We start from the raw sequence: 25,263 nt of genomic DNA, 5'->3' as shown, positions 1-25,263 counted from the left end.
AAAATACTAATATATTGTACACAAGAAAAATGGCAGAGCTAAAATTTCTACTACCTCTAGTAAGAGTTCTTTGTCAGCCACATTATAAGGCAATTAAAAAATGACAATCAGAGCAAGAAGGGGTTAAAGATAGACACACAAGAGATGAATACTGAAATAAAGATGTACCTCTGTCATTATTAACAGCTAATCTTTCCCTAAATGTACATTTTTTTCCTTAAAATAGTCAATGACAATGAAAGATATATATGAATATAAATAAATATTTCTACATTGAGCTTATATTTTTGATATTTTGTAATTAATGAGGTGCAGTGTCGAAATACAGTGAGCAGTTTTTTTAAATTAAGTAATTTATATCACGGCTTCTATTTTTAAGGTAGTAATTCCTTTCTAAAAAATAAAAAACTTTCAATGACCTCAATATAATTACTTTTTCCAAAAAAATCAAAGTCCTAAGTATACAATAAATTTTAAATACGTACATATTTAAAGCAAGTTGATATTTAACATGGCCAATATAGATAATACATATTTTCATTTATCTACATTATTTATTTTTTTAAATTGTACTTCAGTTAAACAGGATTGGATTGATCATTACCTATAGTTCATAATGTACTCTCATTATGTATATGCATGATCTATATTTTAATTATTTAGTTATTTTAAATAGTATAATAAATGCTTATGAGCCTACCACTCAAAATAAAAACTAGAAACTTGACCATATCTTGTTTATGATTTTGTCCAACAAACCATTCCTTTGCTACCAGATGGTTTCAATTTCATGAGGCTATGAATATTTTTTAATATTTTGTTTTATAAGCACTTCTCCATACTTTCCAAAAATTTTGAAAACCATTTTCTAATCTTTTTTTTTCTTTTTTTTAATTTTATTTTCCCACTGTACAGCAAGGGGATCAAGTTATCCTTACATGTGTACATTACAATTACATTTTTTTCCCCACCCTTTGTTCTGTTGCAACATGGGTATCTAGACAAAGTTCTCAATGCTACTCAGTAGGATCTCCTTGTAAATCTATTCTAAGTTGTGTCTGATAAGCCCAAGCTCCCGATCCCTCCCACTCTCTCCCCCTCCCATCAGGCAGCCACAAGTCTTTTCTCCAAGTCCATGATTTTCTTTTCTGAGATGTTCATTTGTGCTGGATATCAGATTCCAGTTATAAGTGATATCATATGGTATTTGTCTTTGTCTTTCTGGCTCATTTCACTCAGTATGAGATTCTCTAGTTCCATGTTGCTGCAAATGGCATTATGTCATTCTTTTTTTATGGCTGAGTAGTATTCCATTGTGTATATATACCACTTCTTCTGAATCCAATCATCTGTCGATGGACATTTGGGTTGTTTCCATGTCCTGGCTATTGTGAATAGTGCTGCAATGAACATGCGGGTGCACGTGTCTCTTTTAAGTAGAGTTTTGTCCGGATAGATGCCCAAGAGTGGGATTGCGGGGTCATATGGAAGTTCTATGTATAGATTTCTAAGGTATCTCCAAACTGTTCTCCATAGTGGCTGTACCAGTTTACATTCCCACCAACAGTGCAGGAGGGTTCCCTTTTCTCCACAGCCCCTCCAGCACTTGTTATTTGTGGATTTATGAATGATGGCCATTCTGACTGGTGTGAGGTGGTATCTCATGGTAGTTTTGATTTGCATTTCTCTTATAATCAGCGATGTTGAGCATTTTTTCATGTGTTTGCTGGCCATCTGTGTATCTTCTTTGGAGAAATGTCTATTCAGGTCTTTTGCCCATTTTTCCATTGATTGATTGGCTTTTTTGCTGTTGGGTTGTATAAGTTGTTTATATATTCTAGAGATTAAGCCCTTGTCAGTTGCATCATTTGAAATTGTTTTCTCCCATTCTGTAAGTTGTCTTTTTGTTTTCTTTTGGGTTTCCTTTGCTGTGCAAAAGCTTTTCAGTTTGATGAGGTCCCATGGGTTTATTTTTGCTCTAATTTCTATTGCTTTGGGAGACTGACCTGAGAAAATATTCATGATGTTGATGTCAGAGAGTGTTTTGCCTATGTTTTCTTCTAGGAGTTTGATGATGTCCTGTCATATATTTAAGTCTTTCAGCCATTTTGAGTTTATTTTTGTGCATGGTGTGAGGGTGTGTTCTCGTTTCATTGCTTTGCATGCAGCTGTCCAGGTTTCCCAGCAATGCTTGCTGAATAGACTTTCTTTTGCCCATTTTATGTTCTTGCCTCCCTTGTCAAAGATTAATTGACCATAGGTTTCAAGGTTTATTTCCGGGTTCTCTCTTCTGTTCCTTTGGTCTGTCTGTCTGTTTTGATACCAGTACCACACAGTTTTGATGACTGTGGCTTTGTAGTATTTCTTGAAGTCTGGGAGAGTTATGCCTCCTGCTTGGTTTTTGTTTCTCAGGATTGCTTTTGCGATTCTGGGTCTTTTGTGGTTCCATATAAGTGTTTGGATTGTTTGTTCCAGTTCTGTGAAAAATGTCCTGGGTCATTTGATAGGGATTGCATTGAATCTGTAGATTGCTTTGGGTAGTATGGCCATTTTTACAATATTGATTTTCCCAATCCAGGAACATGGAATATTTTTCCATTTCTTTACATCTTCTTTGATTTCTTTGATTAAAGTTTTATAGTTCTCGGCATATAGGTCCTTTACCTCCTTGGTCAGGTGTATTCCCAGGTATTTGATTTTGTGAGGTGCAATTTTAAAAGGTATTGTATTTTTGTATTCCTTTTCTAATGTTTCATTGCTGGTATACATAAATGCAACTGACTTCTGAATGTTAATCTTATATCCTGCTACTTTGCTGAATTTATTAATCAGTTCAGGTAGTTTTGGGGTTGAGTCCTTAGGGTTTTCTATGTATAGTATCATGTCATCTGCATACAGTGACAGTTTGATCTCTTCTCTTTCTATATGGATGCCTTTTATTTCTTTTGTTTGTCTAATTGCTGTGGCAAGGAATTTTCTCATCTTTATATGAATTTTCAAATTATGATTTTGATTGCTTCAAAATGAAATGGTTAAAGATTTTTTCTCTTCTAGAACCTAATCTAGTGTCATATTTAAAATCCAATTTAAGTAAATAGTTATGAAATATTGAACAGGTTTTTGTGGCTTTGTAATGCAAACATATCTAAATGATATGTCCTTTCAGGTCTAGCAAATATAAAATTGCCGTAAATCCTCTCAGTGGACCTAAGGCAGTAAGATTCAAAAGGGGCTTATAATAATAATAGACTTGTTTTAATTAAGTTCAGTAAATATGTATTAAGCACCTACGAAAGAGATGATATAGAGTTTGACATTGGTAGTAGTAAATGATGGTGACCCAAAATGACCAGGATAATGGCTTCTATCCAAGGAGTTTAAATTCTAAGAGAGAGTCTAGGAATAGAACCACACACATCAGGAAACACACCATAAGAGAGAGGTAGCAGATTAGGTCAGCGGGAAAAGATAGGGTATTCAATATGTAGTGTTGGAATCACTGTTTCATAATTATTATTAAATAATAATTGGGCTTATTACTTAATAAAAATTGTTGGGATATTTTATATGTAAAAAAATTGTATCTGCATCTCTCATCAATCAAAACAAATTCTAATGTAGGATAGACTCATGTCATAAAGATATGTGATTCTAGAAAAAATGACACAAATTCTAATATTAAAGAAAAACAAAGTTAAGGAAAGCAACTATTATTCTGGATTGGGGATGATGTTAGAATTCAAGGAAATTGTGACATTTGAGTTGGGCCTTCAAGGCTGAGTGGGATTAAAATAGAACTAAGAGACAGAGGTAGAAATACAGGAGGATTTGTTCCAAAAGTATATTTTCAAGCAAGGTTACCAGTTCATCATGGTTCGCTTGGTGTTTCCCTACTTGAGCAGTGAAAGTCCCATGTCATAGGAAAAGGGCAAATCAGGGCAACTAGGCACATGGAGAACAAAGCTTTACCTTTTCTATGACTCCTCCTGATTTCCTAAACAAAGAAACAAATAATCCCATAACCCCAGAGAAGTGTCAGCTTTCGGAAACCGAACTCAGCTTCCTGCCCTAACCACTTTCTCTGAGATGGGAGGTTTAGGATTTCAAAGTTCTTTGCGCTTCTCAGTTACCTCTAGCAGTACTTCCCTTCAACCTACTTGAGATCCAACATCCTCCACTGGGACGTCAAATTTTGGCCTTTCTCTGATAACCATCTTCCATTCTCCGAGCTCTCTTGCTACCTTCTTCCTGCTGAGGCTCCTGATAATTCTTACCAACACCTTTGGTCCCTCAACCCACTCCTAATTCTCCATCACCAGTTTGGATTTTGTTTATCGAGCCTATCCACATACCAACTAATGTAACATCCTTATTGAGATAAAATGCTTTGAAGTTAGATATCTATCTCTGTTTTATTTTGTACCCATCTCTGCATCTTACTATCATAGGAACTTAAGTAATAGAGTTAACTCCTCTGAATCTTTTTTCTCAGCTGAGAAATGAGATAATATTGCCTTCTATTTCATAGGGTCCTTGTGGAAGTAAATCTTATCACTCACAAGATACTGTTGAAAAAACACATTTTATAATTGTATGTACAGAATGATTACACTTTTGTGTATGTAAGTGTGTTTTGTGTATGAATGTTTATAAATGCAATGAAAAGAAGAAGAAACCAAATCCTTAAAAATGGTTAGCTTTCAGAGAGAGTTTGAAAAGGGGGAAAAATGGGAAGTAAATGATCTCCACACACTCTTTTTGAATTTAGTGAATGTTATACAATGAACTCAGGTTATTTTGAAATTTAACTATAAGTGAAGACAGTACACAAAGGAACAAACATAGAGGTTTCATAGGAGAGTTGATACTTAAGTTAGCCTCCATATGTGGGAGAAGAGAAAGGGAAAGGTTTTGCAGCAAAAAGAGTAATGTAAACCATGGAATAGACAGCAATGCTGCCAGCACTCTGCAGATGTCCTGAATGATGAAGGATGGGGTGCAGTGAGAGAGATGTGTATGGGAAGGTCATAAGAAATAAGGCTGGAGAAATGAGCATGGCTAAATCTGAGTGCCCTTTGAATGTGACACTGTGGAACTTGAACTTTATCCTCAAAGTAAGGGAAAGCATTGAGAGGTTAAGAGGAATGAAAAAAACAGATAGAAGCTGAATTTTAGAAAGGTTCTGAACCAGACGATTTAATAACAACTAAGATAACAGCCAATATTTTTTAGTATTTATTATATACCAAATATTAAGCTAAATTCTTTCTCATATATTCCTAAGAACAATCCTGGGAGCTAGATACAATAATTGTCTCTACCTTATGTATGAGGAACCAAGTTCTTAAAAGGTCACACAATTTATAAATGGTCTCTTTGAGCCCTAAGTAGGACTGACTAGCTAATTTGTGAGACCCAGTGCAAAATGAAATTGTGGGAGTTCCCATCGTGGCGCAGTGGTTAACGAATCCGAGTAGGAACCATGAGGTTGCCGGTTCGATCCCTGCCCTTGCTCAGTGGGTTAACGATCCGGCGTTGCCGTGAGCTGTGGTGTAGGTTGCAGATGCGGCTCGGATCCCGCGTTGCTGTGGCTCTGGCGTAGGCCGGTGGCTACAGCTCCGATTCAACCCCTAGCCTGGGAACCTCCATATGCCGCGGGAGCAGCCCAAGAAATAGCAACAACAACAACAACAAAAAGACAAAAGACAAAAAAAAAAAAAAAAATTATAAAAAACAAACAAACAAACAAAAAAAACCAAAATGAAATTGTGGTAGCCCTTGTTAAGAAAACACCTTTTGACTATCAGAAGGTGACAACAGAGCATTAAACCAAATGAAGGGCCCTTCCAAGGGCAAGGTGCACTGTAACTGCATAGGTCTTCTGCCCATGAAACTAGCCCTGCCTTAAATTAGTACTTTCAACCTTTGGGCTATGTTCTATCTCTCCTGAGTAAGTTACTCAATGTTGAGGTCCCTGGGGGTAGTCAGAGTTCTTAAGTAGTTATCAGTTGAATTTTTTGATGCCTGGAGGAAAGAAACTTCCTCATGGTCAGGATTTGGATATTTAATCCCACCTATGTCAGACAGCTTCTCAGTGGGGTATCAAAAGTATTAGAAGACTTGAAACTCTCTGCTGACATTCTGTCTGAAAATAGTAAATGCTGGGAACAAAGACGCTTCCTGTAGTACAAAGGGGAACTACAATTAAATACTAGCCTATTTCCTATAATTCCCTTCACAATATACTCTAACAGCAAGTATTCCTTCTTTTCTTAGAATGAAACTTGGATGACATTGTGCAATATTTGGATGACAAAGAATCTTAGCACTACAAACAACAAAAAAATGTTTTTTCGTCATTAAAGTATGCAGAGATCCATGATAATAGTCAGACCACTGCTGGGAGAAGGGGATATTAGTACTGAATAAAAAACTTGTTCATCCTACATGGTTAAAAAGCATTAAAGGCAGATGTTTTCTAGGGTGCAATTCCATTATTCCTGGAGGTGAATACTATCCAAAGGGACTACTAGTATCTACTACATGATGCATTACTGGAGCTTGGGTAACATTTCATTGTAAGCAACAATAACACAGGGTAGTTGATTCAGATTTTATTATAAAAGCGTTAGTTTTCACTGCAAAAGTCCATTTTGCTTTTTGATAGAGATGGAAACAAAATGAAGCTAAAAACAAAAGATGATATCCAATGTGAATAGAGGTAAAGGTTATACATAGGATGTTTTTTTTTTTTAATCATATGTCTCTAAGATCAGCTCCTTGAAACACTCATATGAATTCTATAATTAAATTTTGTCATTGGGTTAGATAAGAGGATATCAGGGTGACATGTAGTCACTGATTGTTGTTTGGCATTTCATGTCATTTTTTAAAAAAGTGACTTGTCTTCCAATGTGAATGTGCTAACACAGTGTTAAGCAAATTTCTTAAGTATCATTATGATCCTAGGTTTAAATACAATTTTTTTTCAAACACATGAAACTCTCATATACTTTAAATTTTAAATAACTTTATTAAGATATAATTGACATAATAAGCCACACATATTGGAAGAAGGGAATTTTAGTTTTAAAATATGTATTTACCCATGAAAATAACACCAAAAACCAAGATAGTAAACGTATTTGTCAACTCTCAAAAATTTCCTCTGCTTCTTGGTAATCTCTCATTTCCCCATGCCCAATCCACCTCTACCTTATTCTCCAGACAATCACCAATCTGCTTTCTGTTACTAGAGATTTGTTTATATAAATAGAATCATACAGTATGTACTTCCTTTATTAAGCATAATAATTTTGAGAGTCACATCATAGTACACATCAATAATTCATTCATCTTTATTTCTGATTACTATTCTACAGACAAATTTATTGCTGATTACTATTCTGTAGACAAATCACATTTGTTTATCTGTTCACCTGTGGATGGACATTTGTGTCGTTTCCAGTTTGGGAGCGATTACAAATGATCTCCTTAGAACATTTGCATATAAATTTTTGACAGGCAGCTATATTTGTATTTCTTGAGCAAATGCTTTGGGTGGAATGAATGAATCATTTGAGAGATGTGTATTTAAAATTTTAAGAAACTATCAAACTATTTACCAAACTGAGTAAACCATTTTATATTCCAACCAGTAGTGTAAGAGTTCCAGTTGCTCCATGTGCTTGTCAACACTTACAATAAATGCAGTCTGTATCTCTTGTGCAAATGCTAGTTACTTAGTATTCATATCAGATAGTATTTATTGATAAGAAAAATATAAAGCATGATTCATTTGAAGAAGTTAGAGGGCAGAAGTAAATATCTGTATTTCAAAGTCATCCTGAGAAATCTGTCAGCTTTCTGTTAGTTTTCCTTGTCATTATCAGTTACCAGAGTAAAAATGATCACCCCCAAATTTAAATAGATATTTCTACAGTGATAGCTATTCTTTATTTATGTATGTAGAAGTAACAAATAAGTCCATCAGAACTATAGATGAAAGCCCAAAAGGAAACAAATTAAAGTACAACTGCTCAGAAAATAGAAATACAGTTGAGTGAGAAGTATCTATGCAATAAGGACATTGTAGTTAAGTTAGAGTAGCATTTTTGCCTCTTAAATATATTTATAGTGGACTCAAAATAATCTGGTCACTAGCCAGCCCAGAAAGCCCAATGATTTTGGTTTAGCTTCTATCAGAGGACAGAGTGTGCTTTTGTTAAGACATAAGGTAGATATTAGATCTCATTTCAAAACTTGCAGGAGATAAGAGTGAGAAAATATCTGTTGTATTTTACTCTTTCTGGTTGATCTGGGAAACACATGGATCAACTCAAGAGTAGCACCCTGTGACCATTATACACTGTCCAAGGGTTTCAGCCTCTCTTACTCTCTTAGAAAACAATTGAAGATGAACAGTGATTATTCAGGTGTCTCTATGCAGTGATGAAGAGGTTACAGCCATATTTCTTCATCTATTCCAAGCACTGTTAGCAATGATATAAATATACCTAACTCCTTTTTTATAAGTTCAGTTGAATGATGAAGTTTAGTTCCTAAATTATTTGATCTAGAATATAATCACGGACTCCTATGATCTTATAGTTGGAAGACATCAAAATGCCTTCTGAGAAAGTCCATTTTTCTTGAAAAGTGTTTAATAGATAAAAGGTACTTATTTTTACCATGCTAAAGTTTACCTCACAACTATTCCTTTCGTACTAATGGAAGATTTCCCATTGCTAAAGAAAAGACTGAGGAAAGTGTGTAGAAATATCATGAAAAGGATATGAGCTTGAAACATACTTCCACCACTTACTTTACATATCAAGTCCTGGATAACATTTATCTTGAATCTCTGTTTCTTCATCTTATGGAATGGAGGTAATAACAACCACATACTACAGTCATTTGAATGTTACTGAAATTATTATAATGCCCAGTGCCTAATAGCTAACCACTAGTTCCAACTGTTAGTTACCTTATTCTCCCCAGTGAACCTGATAGCGTAGCTTAAATTAGAAAGATTAGACCTTATCTTGGGAAAAATAATTATTGCTATCTGGTCATGATTGCTTTTTTTTTAGAAGTTTCCTACATTGAGATTTTTACTGAGAAATGAGTGTTAAAATTTGAGTGCTTCCAAATAATCTGTTAAATTATTTTATTCATTAGTTCCTTCTTAGTCTTTTATTTCTAAAATTGCAAAGAATTCCTAAGTAAGAGTTATCATAAAAAAAACAGGAATATTACATAATGGGTCATTAAATATTTTTACCTTCCTCTTGGCTACAAAAGTCTAACCACAATTGTTTCAGTGTCTGTCTGTCTATCTATCTGTCTATCTATACATCTATCTATCTCTCTCTCCATCATCTATCTATCTGTCTATGGCTGATTCACTTCTCAATGTGATCACAAACCAGCTTTATCGTAAATAGATTTTCCCAGTGGAATCAACAATAAATACCATTGGATACCAATCTCATTGACTATAGAAGAACTGGGATAAACTCATCAAACTCAATGAGTGATGTGTATTTATCTGTCTGGCGCAATACTGCCTGTGTGTAAAATATCCAAACTCTCACTGCATGCCTGCTGTCAGAATCTATTGACAACATACTTAATCACTGAATTCTCTACATTTCGGAAGCTTCACTCCTTTTCTATGGTATTTTTTTTTAATATATCTTACTCCTACCTTTCAAGCCATCCACAAAGCTGTCAGTTTTCTGATATGCTCTGCTTTCTCTGAATGTCTACATTTCAGATGGTACCCACTAGCTAAAAACTAAGTATAACTAGCATCCTACTCTAACAGAGTTCTTTCAACTTAACCAACCTGTTTTTTATAAATTTTTAAGTTTCAATTTTTTTGTTTTTCTTACCGTAATTAAAATTGCCAATCACCAGGGTACAAAGTGAAAGTCTAAGGTAAAATAAAAACATTCAAAATTTGTGATTTAGAATCCAGTTTATTTATGCTGTTCTCAAAATTATGATCATCATCAAAATTATTCTTCTTTTCTCCCTCCACCTCTTGATAAGTGACTTATAAGAATTATTAGCCACAAATGAGAATTCTTTATGAAGGATTCTGTGACTCCTTTTATCCTCTGACAGGTCAACTCTTTTAAGGAAAGCTGTCTTTTCTTGAAATGGAATGAGAACATTTTATTTAATACCTCAGTGTGTTAAAGTTGTCACTCTGGATTTCATCTACACTGCATGTTGACTCTAAACAAAACACTACCCTCCATACCCTTCCACATCAGCAAGTCCTGTCAGTTCTACCTGCTGATTATTTTCTGAATTTAGCCCCTTTTGACATCTCACTCTTACTCCTCTAGTCCAGTCTATATTATTTCTTATCTAGATTATCTTTGTCATCTGTTCCCTTGTCTTCCAGTTTCTGCTCAGGCTCTCAAATGTTCTATTCTTTCCCCTCTAACCAGAAGAGCAATTTAATGTGTAAATCTGATAAGCATTGACCTGATTAAAACTTTCCAGTCATTTTCAATCACTCATGGGATAAAATATAAACTCTTACTTTTGCCTCCTCTGTCCTTAGTGCCCTGTTCTCTTAGTGCCTTCCTCCCTCCCCTGCCACTTTGCCTCATGGCAGAGCCTTCCAGCCACACTGGCCTGCTAGCTATTTCTGCAACAAACCTAGTTCATTTCTAACTCAGACAATGGAATCTATTTTTCCAGATCTTTGTGCTGCTTGCCTTAATTACTTCCATATCAAAATCACCCTCATCTTTAATTCTTTCCTAGAACTTTCCATTCTCATTATCTAGAATTATATTATGCATTTGCATACTTATTTATAGCATATTAGTTCATTAAAGGTATGTAAACAGTGAATTTTGTGATAGAAAATATTATAAGAATTTAAAAAATGGTGAAACTGAAGTCAAAGCAAATGTGGAAAAAACTTCATGGGATAAGGAGCTCTTCTTGCCTGGGTCATCCCTCCTGAATATCAGAAACTGCTTAGAATGGTCAAGCAGTTTCTCTGGTCAGGCATCTTTGCTTAAAATACCTCAAACTAGTTTTTCAACAGAGAGTTTATAAACCCGAAGAATGTGGATAATTAGGTTGAAAATAACCAAGCTCACATCAGAAATAATATTTCAATATGTATATGTATCCATGTTTGTATTCAAATTTATGCCTTTTCTCTATATCTGTATCTATTAAGATTAGAAAAAAACTGCATTTAAAAAAAACCAATAATTTTAATAAGATGAATGTGTAACAATTTTTTATGTAGAAGAAAGTCAGAGGTAGGTTTTCCTGAAGTTCTAAATCACTCCGAGATTTCACCAGAGAACTAGGCTCCTATGATTTTTCTGCTCTATATTTTATTTATTTTATTTTTTATTTAATTATTATTTTTTGGTCCTTTTGCCTTTTCTAGGGCTGCACCCATGGCCGGTGGAAGTTCCCAGCCACCAGCCCACACCAGAGCCACAGCAACATAGGATCCAAGCCAGGTCTGAGACCTACACTACAGCTCACTGTAATGCCAGATCCTTAACCCACTGAGCAAGGCCAGGGATCGAACCCGCAACCTCATGGTTCCTAGTCAGATTCATTTCCACTTAGCCACGATGGGAACTCCTGCTCTACATTTTAGAATATTATTTCTATCTTCAAGTTTTATTGTCTCAAAATGGCTTTTTCAGCTCCAGCTATTGTATCCATGTTCTGGACAACAGAAAGGAGGAAGGAGCAAGTACAATGGGATCCATCTCTCAGTTACAAAACTTTCCTGGAAGTCTCATCAAGCTTTTGCTTACCTTTTATTTCATGTCTGAATTAGAAAAGCGGGTGTGTGTATGAGAAATGTTGTTTTATCTGAGTCCGGTGCAAACTCAATAATGAGGAGAGTCCTATAGTGAGGAAAGAAGGGGGAATGGATATGGAGTGGGGAGGAAAGAATCTCTGCCACTATATAAATATTGCCAAACTTCCACGAGTATACGTACATAACTAACGTGGGAGTCCTGTGGAAAAGACATTGTTTTTGTTCACTGTTCTATCCCATCATAGTGCCCAGCTGTTACTATATAATGCAATATTAATAGATTAATATAAAAATGAATGTCTGGTGTAATATTGGTGTATAATTAGACGTAGCTAGAGAGAAAGTCTCTGCCATTGTTCTAGTGTGGGCTATTTTCTCTTTAATCATCTGGCACCGTGTCATTTTGCAATCATCATTTGTGTCCTTTAACTGGCTGGTCCAATCTAAACCGTGTCAACTGTTTGCTTACCCATGTGAAATTTGATGGGATAGAAGCATGTTGTTTAAAGTTTTAATTTTAAAAGTTCAGACTAGTCACCAATTATAATTCTATATAACAAACTGTTTCTATTTTCTATCTATTTGAATAGATATAAGTAAATCCTGCAATTTCACCCTAAGATTTCCAATTCTGTAAGTCTACTACTAGGGAAATTTTTTAGAGGCCCTCTCTGTAATGCAGTGCCCTTGCCAACAAAAGAACAACCCCACCTCTTGTACCCAAAAGTTTTGGGATCAAAATTTCCCATGTGTGTCAGTTATCCACATACAACAAAGATTAAAACAGTCTAGTTTCTAGCTAATAGTAGTTTCCTTATTTTCATGCTTATCTGTGTTTAGGTTAAGGAAAAAAGTACCTAAATAGCTTTCTTGAAAATTATCTTTTCCTCTTTTCTTGTTTCTGAGATGTCTGCTTTTGACTGGCATGGGTGTAATATTTGCACTTGGTAGGGAATTTCCCCTTATTTTCTATCCTTGTCTGTCATTTTAACTCTTTAAGTACTCAGAGAATGAGACAACTGGTTTATACATATAATGATAAATTTTAAGACCTGAATGAAATTTGTAATGGCTTAACATATATGCTGAAACATCACAGTGTTATAGGATAGCTTTGTAAGCACAGAAACTAGACTCCTTTGCACATAATGACTGGATCTTTTCATGCCATGAATTCAGATGCAAGAAGATAATGGAGAGACAGAAAGAAAAAAATCACTAGGAGTGAAAAGAGAAAGGAGGAAGAACAAATACAAAGAAAGTGAGCAGTAGTGAGAACCATGTGAAGCAGGTGTCTTAGAGATAAGAATAAGAAAGCAAAGGAATATAGGAGATATGATGGCAAAAAAAAAATTAAAAGAGCTTCAGTCATATAACCACCTACACCATCTCAGAATTTTCTCTTGACATTACTTGTTGACTGAAGGAAAATCTATTTTGACTAAAAATCTAAGCATTTCTTTCAATTTAATTTTCTCAGAAAAAAAAGGAAGTAATAGTTTTACCAATTGGCAGATTATGATACATCTTAAGTTTGATGTTTTGATAATCCTGATATCTTGAATCCAACAAACGGCAGATGGAAGTTATCATATAGGCATATTGTCTATAACTAATATATTGCGATGTAGTATATGAGTTAGTTCCAGAGATTGAATTCAGTAGAAGGTAATTTCTACAGGGGCAGGTATTTTTGTTTCACCATCCAACTCAAGCACCTCGAAGGTAGTTGGCATATTATATGTACTCACAGACTATTTGGTAGATGCATGGATAAATCTAGCAAGAAAAAATCTACTCAACCCTTGATCTAAAAACAAAACATGCATTAACTATAATGTTTACATAAGGTTAAAAATCAATTACCTACCTTAGTTGAGAAAAATATGGAAATATGGACCATATTAACTAGAGATGAAGTCTAGAATTGAGTTGCAACAATACCTATCATATTTGCTATAGAAATAATTTTTATTTTAAGGATATAGTACAAAGCATTTGAAAGTATTTTGCCTTATGTTTATCACATAATAAGAAAACAAGTTTCTTTCCCATTTCTACTTTTCTTAAAAAGTGAATTTTTAAAAAGTGTATTTAAAAAATTATTGCATTCATATTATGAAGGGCTATCAATATCAACCAGGATCTACATGATAATACAGAAAACATACAGGCTTTTCAGGAAACTAACTCAAACCTCAGCTTAAAAGTAGGGTGGCCTAGGATAAGTTGCTTTACCTTTCTGAACCCAAACTTCCTCAACTATAAAACATAGATGACATTAGCTCTTATATTACAGTGTGACAGTGAGGATAAAATGAGATAACATGTTGAAATATTTAACACTGTGACGAAAGCATAGTAGGTCTTCACTGAATTTTTTACTGATACCCTGTTGCCAGAGCAATATGAACTTATCAAATCTCACATGATATTTTGGCTCATCTATTTTTAAAGGCATAGGAAATAAACATGCATCTCCTGGAATGCAAAGATGTTATGTTACATAACATTGTTTAACTAGCAGTAACAGAGTCCTTTTCTGAGTTATTCCAAAAAGGAGGAATTTGGAAGACTGAAGCTCCAAATTTGACCTATACCAAAGAGAAGTTCTCTGATAGGCAAATAATGAACCATCTGAGGAATTAAGTACTATTTTATGTGGCCACAAGGCAAAAGATTATCAAATAGTGACAACAGAGAAATGGTATGTGGTGAATAATTTCACTGCAGAAAATTTTCTCAAGGCATTTGACTTTCTATGGAATATATGACCTATCAGATTCACTCAACCAGTCAATGACTGTCTTATTTCAAGTCAATCAAAAGTGATGTGTTTATAGTGCCAGAAATTATGCTTAGAAAATATTAAACATTTCATATTGAGTCACTCATATTTTCCCTGGTATATATTTGCATTAGTAATTTGATTAAATGAAATACACACATATATTTAACAAAAATGTTTCACAGAATGAATGGTTCAAGAAAACATTTCTGTTAATTTGACACTTCACACTTAACCCATGTTTTTCATTCTAGACCAAAAAAAAAAAAAAAAAGGTAATAAAATATTCATTAACTTCACTGAAGCCCATTTATAGCAGATGGTCTCCGGAGGGTAAATTTCAAAACATTTGCTAGAGAGCGCTGTGCAAAATATGTAGTTGTCCTGACACAGCAACTTGTGTGAAGAACAGCAAATGCAATAGTCATTATTAGTAAGGAAGAAGTTCATCTATTGTGAATCACAATGCAGTTACCTTTTGTCATTTAGACTAGGAAAAGATAAGAATCACATTTGCTGTTGCTTATAATTTTGGGGGATTTTATAGCTAGGTAAAAAAGCATAAAAATGCCCACAGTCTCACTGAGAATTATGGTAATTCCTACAAAATCTCGATAAATCTCCTCTCAACATTCATTGTATTCTTAGAGAATTAAAATATTTGGGAACATATGGTCATGATAAGCACCTACAGGTATTGCAGAGTTAAAGGAAAAAAGGAGGAAAATTATGGATGTGTAGATGAATGCATGGAGAGGTGAATTGATGGGTGAATGAATGGATAAAGACAGACAGCTAGATAATTTAGAATATCAAAAGCAAAAAATGATAAAAATTCTAATCAGGCTATAAAAAAAGATTAATATGCTCTGAATCTCTCAGAGTCAAATATAAGTAGATAACAACTTAGAATAAAGTTACATTTTCTGGTTTGCCCAATTGCCTATTTGTTCAGAATAAAATAATTACCCAGATTTTTCAAATTCTTTGTATATGTTTCTGACTTCTATATAAAAATACTTTGAAATTTTATTATTCTAGTTTCAAGTTTTAACTCCTTTCAAATCAGTTCTTTTTAAATAGTGAAAAGTTTGATAAAGCCTTCTACATTGTATAATGCATGTTAATTATTTTTTAAATATCTATTTGTGATTTTAAAAAACACACAATATGAAAAAAACCACATAATATAAATTGTGGTTAAAAATCACATAGCATTGGCCATCCTAACCATTATCAGTGTATATTTCAATAAAGTATATTCATATTTTTGTACAACAGACCTCTAGAGCTGTATCATTTTGAAACTGAAATTATTTCCCTCTTGAACAAAAACTCACGTTTCTCCCTCCATCAGCCACTGATAACCACCATTTAACTCTCTGTTTTTATGACTTTAACTACATTGGTTGTTGCCCTATGTAATTGGAATAACACAGTACTTGCCTTTTATATGACCAACTTATTTCACTTAGTATAATGTCTTCAATGTTCATCCATGTTGCTACATGTGATAGGATATCCTTCCTTTTTAATGGATACATTCCATTGTGTGTGTTTATATTAATCCGTTGATGGATATTTGAATTGCTTCCACCTCTTTGTAACTATGAATAATGCTGTTGTAAATATAGATGTCCAAATCATTCTTCAAGACCCTTCTTTCAGTTCTTTTAGATTTATAAGGGTTGCTGTATCATGTGATACTTCTAATTTTAAATTCTTGAGGAACCATCATACTGTTTTCCACAGTGGTTGAACCATTTTACAATTCACCAACAAAAAATGTGTTCCAATTTCGCCACATCCTCACCCACGGTCGTTATTTTCTGTTTTTTTTTGACATTAGGCATCCTAGTAGGTGTAAGGTGGTATCTCATTGTGGTTTTGATTTGCATTTCTTCAATGTTTAGGTGGTGTTAAGAATATCTTCATATGTTTATTGGTCACTTGTATATATTATCTTTAGAGGAATGTCTATTCAAATTTTAATCAATGTCTATTGGAATGTCTATTCCAATTTTAATCAAGTTATTTTTTATTGTTAGTTGTAGGACTTTTCTATATTCTGCACATTAACTTCATATCAGATATATGATTCACAAATCTTTTCTCCCATTCCATAGGTTGCTTTTTGAATATGTATTGTGTCCTTTGATATGTTGAAGTTTTACATTTTGATGTAGTGCTATTTGTCTATTTTTGCTCTGTTGCCTTTGCTTTTGGTGCATTAGGGAAGAAGTTATTCCCACTTTGAATGTCATAAATTTTTCCTCCATATTTTCTCCTAGGAATTTCATAGTTTTGGGTCTTACATTTGAGTTTTTACATTTGGGTTTTTAATACTTTTTTAGTTAATTTTTATAAGGGCCCACTTTATTCTTTTGCATGTGGGTATTGCAATGTTTTTTTCTCATTCTCTCTCCCCACCCACTTTTTTCCTCCCACACATACCCTCCCAGAGGCATTTACATGAAAATCAATTTTTGATTTTTAAAAAAATCATCACTTGCTGTTGCTCCATATTTTCCTTTTCATGCTTGCATCTATTGTTTGGAATACTACAATAAGCCTCAATGAAAATTATCATGATACAATCAAAGATTAGCATATCAGGTGGAAAATTAATAGAAATAGATGAATGCTTGAGACAAGATTCTTCTCCTTTTCTGATAATATAAAGAGAAAAAAGCTACAAATTTTGACATAAAAGGGAAGTATTTCCAAGCAATACATATATATATTTTTTATTGATGCTGCCCCTTAACAGATTGACACATGTGAACCTCAGTACATAGAGAAAGTTGTCATTTATTTCTCACAGAAAGAATAGGAGGGTAGAAGACATTCAATGTTTGATTTATAAAATATAAATACTTGTTTTATATATATATATAATATAATATTGAATTGTACATGTAGAAAAATAATATTTTCAGGTGAGTCTTTATATAATTGCAAGATTTGTTATAAGATTTGATTCTATTCCCAGTTTGTTCCATTATATCATACAAATCTGCCATCAGGTAAAAATCCTATATGGTTGCACAAAAGTACTGTAAGTTAATTAGAAGTAAAATCCCTCAAAATCTCAATATTGCTACTTTTAAAGTACCCTTTATTCTTTCAAACATATCAAGAAACCACCACTATTGACACTTTATTCTCTATTCTATGTGAAATTAAATTCTCTCCAGGGTATTTTATATGACTTATTAGGATAGTCTGTTAGTAGGAAAAATTCTTCTCACTGTGACCAGAAGACTTTAAAATTGGTGGCAAAGGAATTTGGGTATTCTCAAAAAGAATCACTAAGCTGTGTATTTGAAGTTAGGTCTAATTTCATGTGAAAATATAGGTGCAAGCTCAGACATATTTTGACACAAGTATCTGGGAACTAGATATTGAACTAAACAATTTACAGACCTTGAAATAAGTAGAAAATTATTCTTGAAGTCATGTTAAAAAGTAAATGTAAAACTGATCCCATTAGAGTAAAAATAATCATGACTAAAATGTAATTCAGTAATGTAAGATTTTTATTTAAAACAAAACTTTTTTAAGTTTTATTGAAGTATAGTTGATTTACAAGGCTGGGAAAATTTCTGCTTTACAACAAAGTGATTCAGGTATACACATACCCATATCAATTCTCCTTCAGATTCTTTTTCCACATAGATTATCACAAAATATTGGGTTGAGTTCCCCGTGCTATATAGCATGCCTAATAACTTTAAATGGAGTATAATCTATAAAAATAATGAATTACTATGTTGTACACCTGAAATTAATGTACTTTTGTAAATCAACTATACTTCAATTTAAAGAAAGAGTATTTTGCAAGAAAAAAATTATTTTCTACCTCTTGGATCACTTATGTATAGTACTAACATTTAAAGAGTTATTTTCTTCTCAAATTTATATTATCTTTTTAAGCAGATAAATGAACCAGAGCCTTTATTAACTAAAGTAGGTCAAATCAGTATTCTCTGAATCAAAAAAAACCATAAGGAGGCTAATAATTGATGACAAAATTCTAATGTTATAGCTATCTGTCAAAGTTACTGTATTCTACACCTGACATTTTGGTAAAATATTTTCTTCAAAAAGTTCTTATTTTCTCTATGGATTTTATTTGTGTCTTTGTACAAAACCTTAAACATTTCCAATATATAGTTTTGATTGCAACATTTATATAGTTCATATGATTTCTCATGTTATCAGGCTAAGAGAAGAAGAACATATGCTGACATGTATTAACAGTTTATCCTAGGACAATGTACAGTCAGGGGACTAAACAATCAGGCAAGAAAACAAGAGTTCATTCTGTGATTTTCTGTGTGTCTATTTATTAACTGAGAGTTTTACTTGATTTAATGTTAAAATTCTAAAGGTACAAATTTGATTTTACTAAGAAAATACTTTCAAAGCAAGCAGACTAGAATATTGATACACTTTTTGACTAGCTCTGCCTGGTTTTGAGATAATTTTTTTATGAATAGTCAGCCCACAAAATGAAGCATGTAAAAATTCCCAACTAGATTTAGTGACTTTCTGTATGAGTCTAAAATGATCACGTGTTGTACTGTGAACTTTTCACATTTTCTATGCAATTAATGCAATCATATTTAATTCTAAGCACAACATAGTTCAGATACTACTCTGCAGATTGAGTCCTCTCTGTTTAAATTAAGTGATAGACTTCCTTTAAAAATCACTAAAAAAAAAAAAAAAACACATGATTATCAGGAGCTGCAAGCTAAGATTCTTTCCAAGAAGATTTTCTCAAAGGCTAAAGTCTGCTTATAGCCCTGTAAAATGGTCCAGTTATGATTACTCATGACAAAGGATTTCTGCATTAAAAAGTAAGTTTACAAAATAATAGATAACATTCCATTTCATTTTATGCTTATATAAGAGTTCCACTGGTTTCTAAACATAGAATAACTTTTTATAGAACCATAGAATTGTGGAACTAGAACAAAGTTTAGAGATAATCTCTAAGGAACTCAAGGTCCTAAAACTTTAAAGAATAGAAATTAGTAAAGCAATGAACAAAGAAATAATGTAGATAACATGAAAAACCCCAAACTGAAATTATTTGAAAATATTGATAATATACAAAACTCTTCCAAGAATGACAAAAGGAAAAATAGAAAATCACAAACAAGTAAAATACAAAATGAAAAGGGTGACATATTACACGTAGAGTAGATATTTTATAAATCATAAGAAAATATACTGAATAAATTTATGTCAGTCAAGTGGAAAACGTATGAAAAGAACAATTTCTTGGAAAAATATAAATGATCAAAATGCATGCAGTAAAAAATAACCCAATTGATCAACCACCACTTAAGAAATGTAATCATGAAGAAAAAACATTTCCTTCCGAAAGATGCCTAGCCCAGATAGATTTACAGGCAATTTATATAAAATTCAAAGAGATATACAACCTGTGGCAGAGAAAAAAATCAAGAAGGCTGGCCAATACATTTTATGACTAATATAATTTTAATACCAAATCTTGACAAAAAAATATAATGTTCAACCCTTAACCAGGTTCATTTATAATTATAAATGTGAAAACATTATATACCATTGTATAATAGTTACATTACGTCTTTGAATCTCAAGTAATTTATTCAAGGTTCACCATTAAAAAGTCTATACATTTAAGGCACAATGCTAACAAATACATAAAAATCATATGGTAATTCTAAAAAAGCCTCCTATATTAAAAATTTCTCCTAAAGGATATTTCCATTTTAAATACTTATCCCAGGTAGATTCTTAATATATCATATATCTCTTCCATAAAGAACATAATAGAAGACAAAAAATGTTTTATTTTCCTCCAAAATAATTAACCTTTAAAATTAAGTTTTAATTACAAATATTCTTTTGCTCTAGTCATCACTTAGTTCAGGATGCTGCTGGGTTTATGGTACTTGGGAAATTTTAAACAAGGTCTGAATGAAAAAATTAATATAAAATATACTACCTAAGCCTATAGCATCTTTACTGATATTGGCTGGCAACCCGAATATGATAAGAATCATATATTAAGAATGACTAACAAATTCAAGTTATCCAATAACATCATAAAACCTTAAAATGTTGCATGTACATGTTTAACTAATGGAGTTGAGCAGTCAGAGTAGCAGAGAGGAACTCCAATCAGAACAAGAGAGCTCGAAAGTTAGCCACTCTGCCACCTCTCCTTCTTCTCTTCATACTCCTCTATACTAAGAAATTTATGGCTCACTCACACACAGTGTTATTAAAGCAAGACTTAATCTTCCTGTCTAGATTTAAACTGTATCCATTCAGGAAAATGCAAAGAAAGTTTAAGGTATATTTGCAAATTTGAATGATTGGGTTCCTGGAAAATGAGTGACACTGGATGGAGGGATTTATATATGGGTAATCATGTCATACACTTACACCATCAATTAGATTAAGAATTCTTAAATGATGTCCTAGCTTCATTGAGAAGATTCAATCTTTTATAAAGATGCATGAATTTGCTAGGGGAATCCATATGGGGTAATTGATATTTCTTGCCTTAAGGTGATATTTAGTTTCAAAACTTTTTTACAGACAAATGTTCCTCAAGTATAAGGCCTGAATTTTTATAGATAAATTGTTTTTTTTTTTTCTACATAGACCAAAGCATTTGTTGGTAACAATTTTCCTTAACTACCAGTGGATTTAGTAAGGATATATACATATTTTAATTGCTTAAATTCCTCACCAACAATTTTTTTGATGATGTAATCAGATTAAAATGAGAATGCAAATATTACGGATAATGGTATCTGCATATCTATTTTTTATCCACCAAATACAGGGTGATCACATGTTGAAGAAAAATATCTTTTAAATGACAGTATAAACATATATTATGCCTCATTCTTTTCTTTTTAAATGTCTAAACATATAAAAGCACTACATGAAATAAGACTATACTTGCAAGATACAAATTATTTTTCCTCCTTAGGAATATGATGCATTATAATTTTAATTCTACTTATGTGATGATTTTTTTCTAAAATTTAAACAAATGCTTTGTTTTCTTGAACAACATTTATACAAGATGACTCCTACCCTTCTAGGAAGAATCTCTCACTGAAATGGAAGTTAAATTCTGTGGTCATTCACTAGGTTTGCTGTTTTCAATTCATTGAAAATACATTTTCTTTAAAAGAGCTTCAGTGATGGCCACAAATAATACACAGGCAAAAGCATAAGGAACTCAGCTTATCACAGAAAATTTGACATATCACAATATCTCTATTAAAAAGAGTTAGAGGAGATTTTTTCATTTTCAAAATTATACACATCTAAAATAGAATTATAAACATTCTGCCATGAATCTAAAGAAGCATAGGAATCTCTTCTGAAATTATAACCATTCTTATTTGGAAAATAATTGAGATTATTTTGAAACAAATCAAATGAATAAATATTGAAGAAATTTAAGTTTAGCTGATTTCATATAAAAAGTATTTAATGGATTGAGATTCACTTGAATGAGAATCTTTGGTTAAACAGTTCCACATCTATAGAATCTATATAGTATGGTAAGGAATGCTTGACGTTTATTACAGCTGTAAACATTTAATGGCTGATAATTAAATAAACAGCATCCGTCCTGAATCCTGCAAGATTTAATTAAACATAGCACACTGCAGATGTGAGATTTAAATCACCATTGATAATTACATGTAAAACACACTAGCTAATATGAGTACCTGGAATTCCAGTAGAAATTTGCAATTTCATCTCATTTTAAACAGTTTTTGTTTTAAATTCCTTATTCTATTTTTTATTATGAAGTATTTTTTTTTTCAAAAGATAAAATAAGTATGTCAAATGTGCTTATGAGAGTTGGTTCTGAGTGAAGGAATATTGCCTCAGAAATATTTCTTTATTATATTGATTCCAAAGATATAGCAAAAAATAAAAAGAAAAGAAAAAGAAAGAAAAGGAAATAGAAATAGCCCCTCACCTAAGTACAAATAAAGAAAAAAAGAAAAAATGAGAACTAACCCAACACTATCATTAGATGTGTAGATAGCTAGAAAGGAAAATGAAAAGAATTTTTTTTTTCAGTTTCAGTATTGTATGAAACTTATATTTGAGTATAAACTACACATACTCAATATATTCATAGTCAGTGAATAACATCATGGTATAATGATTTAGATGAACTTTAAAAAATTTCTATGGAAAACCTATTAAATACTGAGAATTTTTCAGCCTCTTTTATTCATTATTAAAGATGCCTTTGTTATTTTTCACCCATACAATGTATAGGAAATACAGTGAATGAGAATATTTTATAGCTGATTACACAGACTAACTGATTACACATATCATTCAATATACCTTTCATAAGAGTAACTGTTCAGCATCTTATTTGTGATACATTCCTCTGTGGAAGAGGAAAATAAAAATGGAATGTGCCAAAGACTAAATTAAATTTATACCATTCTCCAGTCCTGTATGTCTGCAATGTTTCAGGATCACAAATGTTTACAAGGAGAATCTTGTCAGTGAGGACACAGATCAGAAATGCAAATGGTTAATGTTCAAGTGACTAACAAAGGGTAGTGTGAACCTCCATATGCCTCATACTCACAAGCATAAAGAAAGGGACAATTTATTTTTAGTAAATTATGGTAGTGAATTACACCCTAATACCTAAATGAATTACCTGGTCATTCTTGATTAACACTTCTCTTGTCACTATTGTATTGTAAAGAACTACCAAATTTAAAAATCTGTAGGTGGGCTGAGAGGAACTATAAATTAGGTATTCAACAAGAAATAATTTGTCAGATCATATATGCTTATTATATCCATATATAGTACCATAATTGTCCATGGCATTTTAAGATAGATGAAACAGTCTCAAAGTTATCTAAAAAAGAGGATACTGTTAAAGAAAAATAGGTGGATCCTAGCAATGGAGCTGTCCAGGGCTCCATATGCATGTGACAGTTTCTTATTTACATGTTGCTCATGTTTATGCATGTTCAGAAGAATACAGCTGCTACCCCATTCTCCAGAAATCACAGACACCGGTCAAGTCTACAAACGGTAGCTACATTTGAGCTTGTAATGTATTTATCATGAAAAGCTAAAAGCCCTAATGTTAGGGAGGGGGAAAAGCAGCACATTTTGCTTTGAAAAGATAACAGACATTTTTCAAAAAACAAATACTGAATATTTCAATTCAGCTCCTTTAGGTGCTTTCATGTTATAGGAATTCTGCTGGTGATGAAAACAGCATTCGGCCAATCAAATGGCAGTACCCTAGTGCCATCCAAAGTAGAAGCCTAGTGTTTAAAATAACCCTGATGAATTATTCATAGAGCTGATGTTTATGCAAATTAGAGAATCATGCACCCACCTGACCACCACGGGAGGAAAAAAACACAGGGAAAAAAACCCACCATGCTTTTAGCATTCTCCAGAACCTATGTAATCAAATGATAATATTCTTTCATTAAATGCATCAAGGAATTACAACCTTACCTGGTTAGTTTGTAGGGCCTTCAGATTTTCTGGATGAAATAACTGACTGTGCGTGCAACCAATAAAACTGAACTGAAAAGCTGATTAAGGGCACTTACTTAATGCAAAGCCACTCACTGAATATTCATATGATGCCTGTGTTTATGCAAATTAAAGCAAAAGAAAGCCCAAGGGGATTGGTTGCCATAGCCCACAAATACTGTGTACAGCACAAAATATAGAGAGTAGTGACAAATAAATCTTGAAATTCATAGCTTAGGAGCAACAAAGGATAAAGAGTAAAATATTAAAAAGCCTAGGTGAATTACAGTTTTAAAGTGCTTTATTTAATCATATTACTTTAGGACTATTGACTATTCGTACCATGTAATGATCTATAATTATCTTAATGCCAAAAGATACTGTCACTTGTGTTTGTCAGCTTTATTTATCCTGCAATCATTTATAAGAGCAGATCCCTTAAGTATAGAAGAGTAAAAAGAAATGATTATAATAAAAATATAACTCGCTACACTAATAACTAAACTCAGGGCCATGTGTGGCCCTTTATTAAGTCTTTCATGTAGTGATCCTTTCGTAGAAAAATCTCTTGAGGGAGTGAAGTATCAATGGAAGACCTCTAGCCTTAGGTTGAGCTCTGCTTTCTTAATAATGATATATATCTGCTTTATTTGAAATGGAGATTATTTTATACTAGAATAGATACTGTGAATATTTTGGCCAAGAAGATTCTGGCACATGCAGTTTTAAATTCCAAGGATTTTTGCTTTTGGAACCCAAATGCAATAAGGTTCTCTGAAATGCATGCTAATATGGTGGATCCTAATCATGAAAAAATGTAAATCTTCCCAATTACAGGTATTGACAGTATTCTTAAAATTTAAGTGATACAGTACATGTTTGGCATAAAATGTTTATATTGCTAAGATACTTTCCATTTTTTACTTTTTTAATAAGGAGGAAGTGGAGATGGTTAAGAATGCTGGAATGCATCTGATAGGCTTTTTTGTTTGCTTTGGTTTCTCTTTTTGTTTTCTGGGTCATACTTTCCAAACTTCAAAGCTGAGAGAGCAGTGTTTTTCAAGGCAGTTAGCACTGACCGAAGGGT

General features: G+C 32.8%; 1 long non-coding RNA gene across 1 annotated transcript in view; it reads right to left on the bottom strand.

The window, feature by feature from the left end:
• LOC146405630 (uncharacterized) overlaps positions 1–24,229 on the bottom strand; it is a 141,985-nt gene extending 117,756 nt beyond the window's left edge. Inside the window, exon 1 of the long non-coding RNA XR_014838255.1 lies at positions 24,156–24,229. This is a non-coding gene — a long non-coding RNA (uncharacterized LOC146405630). The remainder of the gene's footprint in view (positions 1–24,155) is intronic.
• Positions 24,230–25,263: the final 1,034 nt, after the last annotated feature.

Source organism: Sus scrofa, chromosome 2 (assembly GCF_054392235.1).
Source record: "Sus scrofa isolate SSC_HxYL_T2T_F1_AM1 chromosome 2, Sscrofa_HxYL_maternal_Yorkshire_Landrace_v2.0, whole genome shotgun sequence".
Classification (NCBI taxonomy): Eukaryota; Metazoa; Chordata; class Mammalia; order Artiodactyla; family Suidae; genus Sus; species Sus scrofa.
This window is presented reverse-complemented; position numbering and strand designations above follow the sequence as displayed.